The sequence below is a fragment of the Procambarus clarkii genome, chromosome 4 (genome assembly GCF_040958095.1).
Source record: "Procambarus clarkii isolate CNS0578487 chromosome 4, FALCON_Pclarkii_2.0, whole genome shotgun sequence".
Classification (NCBI taxonomy): domain Eukaryota; kingdom Metazoa; phylum Arthropoda; class Malacostraca; order Decapoda; family Cambaridae; genus Procambarus; species Procambarus clarkii.
In genome coordinates, this window is record NC_091153.1 from 16,795,753 (window position 1) to 16,807,673 (window position 11,921).

Genomic DNA, 11,921 nt, shown 5'->3' on the forward strand with positions numbered 1-11,921 from the left:
CTGAGCTACCTCATCCCTTTGTGTGTATTTTACCTCAATAAACTTATTTCAATTTCAATTTCAACCACAGCCCGGTTGGTCCCGCACTCCTTGGAGGAATAAATCTAGTTTCCTCTTGAAGATGTCCACGGTTGTTCCGGCAATATTTCTTATGCTTGCTGGGAGGACGTTGAACAACCGCGGACCTCTGATGTTTATACAGTGTTCTCTGATTGTGCCTATGGCACCTCTGCTCTTCACTGGTTCTATTCTGCATTTTCTTCCATATCGTTCACTCCAGTACGTTGTTATTTTACTGTGTAGATTTGGTACTTGGCCCTCCAGTATCTTCCAGGTGTATATTATTTGATATCTCTCTCGTCTTCTTTCTAGTGAGTACATTTGGAGGGCTTTGAGACGATCCCAATAATTTAGGTGCTTTATTGCGTCTATGCGTGCCGTATATGTTCTCTGTATTCACTCTATTTCAGCAATCTCTCCTGCTCTGAAGGGGGAAGTGAGTACTGAGCAGTACTCAAGACGGGACAACACAAGTGACTTGAAGAGTACAACCATTGTGATGGGATCCCTGGATTTGGGATCCCATCTCGTAATCCATCCATTATTATTCCCAAATCCTTTACATGCTGTTTTCCTACTATGGGCACATTTGATTGTGTTTTGTACTCTGTATTATGTTTAAGGTCCTCATTTTTACCGTACCTGAGTACCTGGAATTTATCACTGTTAAACATCATGTTATTTTCTGATGCCCAGTCGAAAACTTTATTAATATCAGCTTGAAGTTTTTCAATGTCTTCAGCCGAGGTAATTTTCATACTGATTTTTGTGTCATCTGCAAAGGATGATACGAAGCTGTGACTCGTATTTTTGTCTATATCTGATATGAGAATATATATATATATATATATATATATATATATATATATATATATATATATATATATATATATATATATATATATATATATATATATATATATATATATATATATATATACTATGTAAGGCCCGATTTGACTAATAAGCAAAGTTTTCATGAATTAATTGATTTTCGACTACATAACCTACCTAACCTAACCTAACCTAACTTTTTCGGCTACCTAACCTAACCTATAAAGATAGGTTAGGTTAGGTTAGGTAGGGTTGGTTAGGTTCGGTCATATATCTACGTTAATTTTAACTCCAATAAAAAAAAATCACCTCATACATAATGAAATGGATAGCTTTATCATTTCATAAGAAAAAAAATTGAGAAAATATATTAATTCAGGAAAACTTAGCTTATTAGGCAAATCTGGCCTTGCGTAGTAGGCTGAGAAGTGCGTTCTGGCTACTAGGTACGACATATATATATATATAAGTATATTTTGGTAGCAGTCTTTCCTGTAGACATATATTATTAAATATGACCAAAAAAGTAAAATAAATAATTATAACACATATTTTCTCAATCTTTCGTACATTTCTTTTCACTGTTGGAGGTAAATCAAAAATCAATTCTCCAAAATTCATTTTTATATCTAGTCTGACGCGACACGAGCGCGTTTCGTAAAACTTATTACATTTTCAAAGATTTTAGTTTACAAATACACAACTGAATAGAACTTATAGACTAGCGAAGCGACTCAACGGCCTGCTGACTCCTTATGTCCTTTGCGTCTTCAGCCTGAAGTCGCCAAAGGAATTTGTTGACTTACTGCGGGGCACATGGGCCACAGGAATAAGAGCCTCGTTGGACGTAGAATCGCTGTTCACTAACGTACCAGTGGACGAGACAATCGGGATGATAGCCGACAGAGTGTATCGTGATCCAGCCTGTACTCCTCTTGACATACCAGAAAATATCCTAAGGAAACTACTCCAAGCTTGTACTAAAGAGGCACCCTTCTTGAGCCCAGATGGGCACATGTATAAGCAAGTAGATGGGGTCGCCATGGGTTCTCCCCTAGGTGTCCTGTTTGCAAACTTCTACATAGGTACCATCGAGCAAAAAGTCTAAGTCGACATGAACATGAAACCGGCCATATACTGCAGGTATGTTGACGACATTTTTACACAGGTACCTGATGTCAGACATCTGCAGGAGTTGAAGGAGGCATTTGAGCAGAGTTCCGTGCAGCGTTTCACTTACGAGATGGAAAAGGATGGGAAGCTGCCCTTTCTAGATGTACCAGTCATGGAAAAGAGCGGAGGTTTCCACACTGCAGTCTACACTAAGGAAACGAACATAGGAATGTGCCTAAATGCCAACAGCGACTGCCCAGATAGGTACAAGAGGAGTGTTGTTAACGCATATGTTGACCGTGCTCTCAGCCACAGCTCAGAATGGAAGCAAGTCGACGAAGAACTCTGTAGGGTAAGGCAGGTCCTAGTCAACAACGGCTTCTCCAATGGTTTCGTTGAAGACATCATAAGAAGGAAAGTGAAACGCCATGCAACCTCTGAAGAGACAACCAACACAACACCTATACCCCCTATTAGACTATTTTACAGGAACTTCTTTTCCACAGCTCATAAAACGGAGGAAAGGGTCCTGAAAGATATTGTTAATAGAAACGTTATCCCTACAGACAAAAATCAGAGGATACAACTGACGATTTACTATAAAACCAGAAAAACGGCCAGCCTACTCATGAGAAACTCTCCAGACACAAAACAGAACGCTTTAAAAGAGACTAACGTCGTCTATGCCTTCAAATGCCCACTTGGGGACTGTAAGCTCCAAAAAACCCAGTATATAGGCAAGACAACAACATCTCTTTCTAGGCGTTTAACGATGCATAAGCAACAGGGCTCCATTAAGGAACATATAATCTCTTCCCACAACCAAACCATCGCCAGAGAAATCCTAGTAAACAACACAGAAATCATCGATAGATACAGCGATAGCAGGCGGCTTGACGGTTGCGAGGCACTACACATCAAGAAGTCAACACCAGCAATCAACAGCCAATTATTGCACAACTATATTCTACCCACCTCAAGACTCCGCTCCAATATAGAAGCATCAAGAAATATGGACCAATATGGACCAATTCTACAAACACTTCTATTCAATATCCATTGCTTCGTGTTCTGTCTTGTGTTGATGAAATTAATACCCAATTAATACTCTTGTTCTGTTTTGTGTTGATGAAATTAATACCCTATTAATACCACATTTTGTTCTGTCTTGTGTTAATGCCACATCACCCCATCCACCTCACTCAAATGTAGATATAAAATCGGAGATACGTAAGTTCTATTCAGTTGTGTATTTGTGAACTAAAGTCTTTGAAAATGTAATAAGTTTTACGAAACGCGCCCGTGTCGCGTCAGACTAGAAATAAAAATGAATTTTGGAGAATTGATTTTTGATTTACCTCCAACAGTGAAGCGTAATGTACGAAAGATTGAGAAAATTCGTGTTAGAATTATTAATCTTACTTTTTCGGTCATATTTAATAATATATATATATTTATATATACATATATATATATATATATATATATATATATATATATATATATATATATATATATATATATATATATATATATGTCGTACCTAGTAGCCAGAACGCACTTCTCAGCCTACTATGCAAGGCCCGATTTGCCTAATAAGCCGAGTTTTCATGAATTAATTGTTTTTCGACTACCTAACCTACCTAACCTAACCTAACCTAACTTTTTCGGCTACCTAACCTAACCTAACCTATAAAGATAGGTTAGGTTAGGTTAGGTAGGGTTGGTTAGGTTCGGTCATATATCTACGTTAATTTTAACTCCAATAAAAAAAAATTGACCTCATACATAATGAAATGGGTAGCTTTATCATTTCATAAGAAAAAAATTTGAGTAAATATATTAATTCAGGAAAACTTGGCTTATTAGGCAAATCGGGCCTTGCATAGTTGGCTGAGAATTGCATTCTGGCTACTAGGTATATATATATATATATATATATATATATATATATATATATATATATATATATATATATATATATATATATATATATATATATATATATGACAATGTCAGACCACGGAGGAAAAATGAAACAGGAATTTCCTTAAGTACTTTCGTATATTAATACATCTTCAGAAGGAGTGATTTTACAGATCGAGTGATGGGTATAAATAGGCAGGAGAGAATGGTGAAGTGAGGTGAGGTACAATACGTGGACAGCGCAGGCGGCCCATTGGCCCATCAGATGCAGCCAATTGGCCCATCTGATGTAGCACAATGGCCCATCTGATACAGCACACATACACAGGCACAATACATAGATAATTATAGCATAAAATGGTTAATATATACAATGAATTAGTGAGACAAATGCGTTCCAATGATCCTACTTAAATCGCCCTTTAACTGATCTATTAAAAATGGATCTAAGTTATATAGACCACTGCTAATATTCAAAATACTTTCTTTTGTGATCTGTATCAAAGCAGATTCAATTATGTTTCTGTTATAGGTGCTTTTACAATTTGTTATTGAAGAAGCACTCTCCCAATCAATTTGGTGAGCATTTTCTGACAAATGAACAAACAAAGCATTAGACAATTGGCCATGTCTTACAGAGTATTTATGTTGCGATATTCTACATTTTAAATCTTTAGATGTTTGCCCAACATAGAACTTATTACATTCTTTACAAGGTATTTTATAAATAACACAATTATCACTACGAGGGCTGTTCCTAACTAATAGCTTACCAACAGTGTTTTCGTAGCTAAACATTACATCTATATTAAAAAGTTTCAAGGCCTTGACAATATTCTCAAACCCAGAGAAATATGGTAAACATAACACATTCTTTGGGCGAATCCTTTCACTGCATACATTATTATAATATGTACCACGTGCTTTGTTACGGCAAACTTCCAAAAAATTCAGTGAGTAACAAAGCTTAAGGCCAATCGAATCAATATTCTTAAACTCATCGTCTAAGAATTCTGGACTCACAACTCGAAGAGCTCTTAGATACATTGAAGAGAAAATTGAATTTTTCACATTGTATCTATGCCCTGAAAAATAATGAACATAAGATAAATTATTCGTAGGTTTTCTGTAAACACTAAACTTTAATGAAGAGTCTTCCTTATGAATAAGCACATCTAAGAATGGCAAACATTTATCAATTTCAGTCTCCATAGTAAATTTTATGGAGGTGACTTGGTCATTAAGTTTGGCTACAAATTCGTCTGTGTTTACATCTGAAGGCCAAATACACAAGATATCATCAACATATCTAAACCATGGAATGATTCCAGGAGTTATTTTTGAAAAAAATTTCTTTTCGAAGAATTCCATGTACAAGTTTGAAAGCAATGGCGATAGAGGATTCCCCATTGCCATTCCAAAAGTCTGTAAATAATACTAATTATTAAAGGTAAATTTACATTCTTTAATGCACAACTTAACAAGACTGACAATAATACCAGCAGAAAGAGGTAAAACATGGCTCATTAGTTCACGAGCAAGATAATCGAGAATATCATCAACCGGTACCTTTGTGAACAAAGAACAAACGTCAAAACTGATTAACCTTACATCAGGAGTGACAGGAACACTATTCAATTTGTTAACTAATTCAAGAGAATTTGTCAAATGAGAAGAGGAGATAGTTCCTAACAATGGGGACAAGATTTTGGTAAGCCATTTGGAGAGTTTGTAAGAAATGGATCCCACAGAACTGATGATAGGTCTCATGGGATTGTTAAGTAAACATAAAGATCTTCTTAATCAATTTACTACCTCATCACCTTCATTACCATATCTATATGGACTTGTTAAGACGCATAAACCTAACAATCCCATGAAACCTATCATCAGTTCTGTGGGATCCATTTCTTACAAACTCTCCAAATGGCTTACCAAAATCTTGTCCCCATTGTTAGGAACTATCTCCTCTTCTCATTTGACAAATTCTCTTGAATTAGTTAACAAATTGAATAGTCAACCCTCTCGAGGCAACCCTCTCGTCGACGAGAGGGTTACCACACGTTGCTGGTCAGAATTTCAATGCTGGTGTGAGATATCATATTTTTCTTTTCGTGGCAAGACCACATTAGTTTTGGAGAGATATTAACAGTTTGAAAGTGTAAGGCTTTAAAATCCAGTTCTAACGACATATCACATACATGGGCGATAAAGTATATTCCCTGTAATAGCACATTAATTATTAACTTGAGAATAATAGCCGCCCGGGTACCACACCACACTGAAGTGTTAAAATTCAGTTTCGATTATTTCCGATTGATGTATTCTTGTCAGTGGACATTTATTTTTGCCAGGCTTTCAAGTCTTTGATTAAGGAGTAAAAGAGGCTATTGATGCAGTGAATGCGTATAAATTTGAATTCTAAAGCAGTAATAATTCAGGAAGATGTTACTAGGTTAGTTAGTAGGCTGCATTGATTTTCATCTCTTTTCTTTTTCCAGGAGGATATTTAACCTGCCTTCGTGTCTTGGAGAATTTATTTAAATGAAATGACGTACTGCTAAGTCTATCGAGCCAGTAAATTGAAAGTCATCGATAAGCAATAGTGGAATAGTAGGCAACTAGATATGTATTATTGTGTGGAGGTGGTCAACAAGGTGGTATTGTAGACTACCAGTACAGCCAGTACCAAGTTTTCATATACCTGACTGTACATCAATCTAGCAATAATTTCCACACTGGGACAGGTTGCAGTCGGCGCATTGATTTGCACGGAACGCAAGCAGACGTTTTTCCCCCCCCTCACTTGAGGTGAAACAGTGAGTGAGGGTGTGACAGGTGCTGAGACAAGAGAGATCATTTGTAGCACTAATGGGTAGGTAAGGAGGGGGGATGGAAAGGGGTTTGACAGAGAGCACCCACACACTTGGTGTCCTTGTGGCACCTGGTGACCTGTGGCCATAGTAGTTTATCACTTGCGAGGTTAAGTATGGGAAGTACTTTCTCCAAAGGATACCTGATCAACCAGGCTGTGACTCATACGTCAGGCTGCGAGCAGCCGCGTCTAACAGCCTGGTTGATCAGTCCAGCAACCAGGAGGCCTGGTCGACGACCGGGCCGCGGGGACACTAAGCCCCGGAAGCACCTCAAGGTAGCCTCTCCCCCCACCCAATGCCCACCCCCTTCCAATCAGCGTCACGTTTGGAGGCTGCGATCGGGGAGAGACTTAATACATTACCTCCCATCCAAAGGTCGCAATACTGACCCGTGATCATTTCTGACACATATTGACACGTGATCCATACTAATGCAAGTGATAAATTCTGACATGCGATACATACTGAGACACGTGATTGATACTGTCACGTGTTATATATCTGCATAGTGACACACATGATACAAATGGGGCCAGAGAGTGTTGTTCCGGGTGCGTCGCACTCTACGCAGTTGGTAGTGGCGGAGGTACATGTTCCTGCTGCTGCCGGTGCCCGTGCCTCTGCTGCTGTAGGTGCCCGTGTCTCTGCTGCTGTAGGTGCCCGTGTCTCTGCTGTACCTGTTGTTTTTGTCTCCAGCAGGTGGCTCTCCGCAGTGAGGGGTGGTGGCTTTCCCTGCCGTGGACGATGTGGATGCTGGTGCTGGGCGTGGCCTGGGGATGAAGTTGAGGAAGGAGGCTCGTCGTTCGGGGTCCCTGCCGTTGCCTAGTTGTGTGCCCGTTGCTGGTGGTGCCCTGTGTCAAGCCCTTTCCTGTGAAGATGCGCGTTGAGGAACTGGAGGATGTGTTGCCGGCATCCGCGATGCCGCCGTGTCACTGGGACCAGATTTCCGAGTTAATACTGTCTGACGAGCCGGAGAACTTTCGTGGTTTACAGGTTCCTTTCATGTGGGGGCGCGTGGTGGACACTCGCCTCGTCCCCAATACTATTTGGATCCCGTGTTTGTTTCCGGGGTTCCGAATGTTATGACTTCCCCGGTGGATGTACTCGACCCTCTGCGGTGGTTGCTCTGGGAAGCATTCAATGTGCGCTTCCCGATGAACCAGTTTCCGGGCAAATATGTGCGCTAATGTTCTGGTTGATACCTGGTTGATGGGGTTCTGGGAGTTCTTCTACTCCCCAAGCCCGGCCCGAGGCCAGACTTGACTTGTGAGAGTTTGGTCCACCAGGCTAGTGCTTGGAGCGGCCCGCATGCCCACATACCCACCACAGCCCGGTTGGTTCGGCACTCCTTCAAGGAAACAATCTAGTTTCCTCTTGAAGATGTCCACGGTTGTTCCTGTAATATTTCTGATGCTCGCTGGTAGGACGTTGAACAACCGTGGACCTCTGATGTTCATACAGTATTCTCTGATTGTGCCCTTGGCACCTCTGCTCTTCACTGGTTCTATTCTGCATTTTCTTCCATGTCGTTCACTCCAGTACGTTGTTATTTTTAATGTGCAGATTTGGGACCTGTCCCTCCAGTATTTTCCATGTATATATTATTTGCTATCTCTCTCATCTCCTTTGTAGTGAGTACATTTGGAGAGCTTTGAGACGATCCCATTAATTTAGGTGCTTTATCTCGTCTATGCGTGCCGTAAATGTTCTTTGTATTCCCTCAATTTCAGCAATCTCTCCTGCTCTGAAGTGGGAAGTGGGTACTGAGCAGTACTCAAGACGGGACAACACAAGTGATATGAAGAGTACAACCATTGTGATGGGATCTCTGGACTTGAAGGTTCTCGTAATCCATCTTATCATTTTTCTGGCTGACGCAATATTTGCTTGGTTATGCTCCGTAAAAGTTAGGTCGTCAGACATCATTATTTCCAAATCCTTGACATGCTGTTTTCCTACAATGGGCAGATTCGATTATGTTTTGTACCCTGTATTATGTTTAAGATCCTCATTTTTGCCGTATCTGAGTACCTGGAATTTATCACCGTTAAACATCATGCTATTTTCTGCTGCCCAATCGAAAATTTTGTTAATATCTGTTTGTAGTTTATCAATGTCTTCAGCAGAGGTAATTTTCATGGTGATTTTTGTATCATCTGCAAAGGATGACACGAAGCTGTAACTTGTGTTTTTGTCTATGTCTGATATGAGAATAAGGAACAGCAGTGGTGCAAGGACTGTACCTGGAGGTACAGAGCTTTTAACTGTGCTCGGACTCGATTTTACTTGATTGACTGTTACTCTTTGTGTTCCGTTCGACAGGAAATTGAGTATCCAGCGTCCTACTTTACCAGTTATACCCATTGACCTCATTTTGTGTGCAATCACTCCACGGTCACATTTGTCGAATTCCTTTGCAAAATCTGTGTATACGACATCTGCATTATGTTTTTCTTCTAATGCCTCAGTGATTTTGTCATAGTGGTCAAATAGCTGTGAGAGGCAGAATCTTCCCGCTCGAGATCCATGTTGGCCTGGATTGTGGAGGTCATTGGTTTCCATGAATCTAGTGACCTGACTCCTGATCTTTCAAATAGTTTTATTTTGTGGGACGTTAGTGCAACAGGTCTATAATTCTTTGTCAATGCTTTGCTACCACCCTTGTGTAGAGGGGCAACCTCTGCTGCTTTAAGCACATCTGGTAACTCCCCTGTGTCCAAGCTCTCCTGCCACACTATACTGAGTGCCTGTGCTACTGGCACTTTGCATTTGCTTATAAATATTGAATTCCATGAGTCTGGACCCGGGGCTGAGTGCATGGGCATATTGTCAATTTTTCTTTCAAAATCTCCCATGCTCGTGCTGATATCAGTTATATTTACAGGTGTTTGAGTATCATTCATAAAGAAATTTTCCGAATCTTCCACTTTCATGCTGAGTATCGGAGTGCTAAACATGTCCTCATACTGCTTTTTTTAGGATTTCACTAATTTCTTTGTCATTCTCAGTGTATGAACCTTCACTAAGGGGCCATGGTACCGGAAAATCCGAAGAAAAATGGAATATTTACGAAAAATTACGAAAAATACTACAACGTTCTGGCAACACTGTGGTGGAAACCATTTAATGTTATCTTGATAAATAACGTAATTAGAGTCAAATTTCCCGCTGCAACTTTGCCAAATCCGGCCTCGCGGCCTGGGTGCGCCGCGGAGTAATGTGTTTTACATTGTAGAGGTCTAATATTTCGTAATAGCGTTGTAAATAACATATTATGCATAAAACGAATGTAAACTCACTCATTGGCAACAGTCTCGTGTGAGGCAGAGGGTAGGGTGTGGCTGAGCAGTCAGTAACTCTCTGTGTCCCATAGGAGGTGGATGTATAGTTGACGCGAGCTCAAAATATCTCCCAGAACGCTCGCTATTTCTGTGCTATTTGGACTGCAATATGACTTACCAAATGAACAAGAAGAAAGCAATGAAAGCTAAATGCAGGCGAGCTATCCGTAGAAGGTACGAGCTGGATGCAATGCGTAAATCACGCAATGTGTCGAGTGAGGATCGTAGTGGCCTCTCTGCCGCGAGTGTGAGGGGCCTGTCGCAGCACGCAACCACCCCCCCCCTCCCCCCACACTCCTACCCTCTGCCACCGCACGTCTTGGACCTGCTACTCCAGATGTTGGACCTGCTACTCGTGATGTTGGACCTGATACTCCTGATGTTGGACCTGATACTCCTGATGTTGAACCTGATACTCCTGATGTTTGTCGGTCGTGTAATGGTCGACTTCGCAATGGCAATGACAGCTGTCAACTACAACGTCGGATATGTGACCGGATCTCTGACCAGCCTCATTGGTCTACCACAAAGTGACGTACGAGACTGGTACTTTGAAAGGAAGAACAAGGAGATGCAGATACCAACGAAACGCACCACCAAGCCACGACAGGCCCCTGAGGGAGCTGACCCAGGTTATGGGGCAGGGGCCTACTAGTGCCAATGCAGTGCCACCTGCAGGACTCATATTTCTGACCAATTATATTAGGTTAGTATGTTTTAGTGTTATATTGTGATATTAGTTCATAAATATTTGTACATATACAACTGGTGACAAATATTAATTTTTTTTTTTTTTTTTTTAATAATAATAATTTTTTTTTTTATTAATCAGGCGATCTTCATGGAACTTGCACACCATATTGAACCCATGCCTTTCTACAAGGGTGCAAATTTTGAATGATATTGGTCAACATCAACCTCACCCACAGGTGGCTCAACTTTGAACTTTGTTTCTGCAGGTAAGTGTTTTACACCTATATCTGACTTCACAGCCTTTATTTATTATTCAATTTACATGAAACTTGCACATTATATGTAGAGTTTATGCCTCTAAAAATACTAGTGGTGATGTTTATCTAAGTAGATTTATTGATTTTATAAATAATGATAAGCTTCAGTTTGATGCATACGTTTTTGGGAAAATTTAATAAATCTGAATTATTGCACTAAATACATCTGGGATAAAAATCTTTACTAGCAATTCTTTATTATATAGTAACGTCATAGCTGAGTGTCATAGAAATTATTTCGGTTTACAATTGTGGGCTGTGAAAGCAATTGAACATTGTTGGAAAATTGTCTAAAATTTCCTTTTTTTTTTCTCCTTCTCTATTTAGGCTGAGATGATGAAACTTGGCCCAGTTGCAGCACCTTTCACATGTATCAGGATAATAAATTTTGAATACCCTACGACAATTTTCATATATCTTGGTCACATACCCCCTAATACGAATAGGTCCAATACTGGCAGTGGTTTTCGCTTTTGATTTAGCATATGTGAAGAAATATTTTTTTTATTTCTTGACTTGCTTTCTGTGTTAGTTGCCTTTCTTCAGTCTGATAGGAATGCTTCAGTCTCTGCTCGATTTCTTCAATCTCCATGTTTAAATTATTTCTTCTTTGTATGGAGAGTCGTGTCTGCTTAAGCATTTCCGTTAATTTCTTCCTCGTTTTGTAATGTCGTCCGCGTTTTCTTTCTACATTGGACCTCTTTCTAGCTTTCCTGAAAGGAACATGTTTCAGACAGACTTCATATGCTTCAGAAGTCAGT

General features: G+C 39.9%; 1 long non-coding RNA gene across 1 annotated transcript; it reads left to right on the forward strand.

The window, feature by feature from the left end:
* Positions 1 to 10,071: 10,071 nt before the first annotated feature.
* On the forward strand, positions 10,072 to 11,584 carry LOC138372008 (uncharacterized). The gene is made up of 3 exons (XR_011230620.1): positions 10,072 to 10,856; positions 10,983 to 11,109; positions 11,488 to 11,584. It is a non-coding gene; the product is annotated as an uncharacterized lncRNA (long non-coding RNA).
* The last annotated feature ends 337 nt before the right edge of the window (positions 11,585 to 11,921 follow it).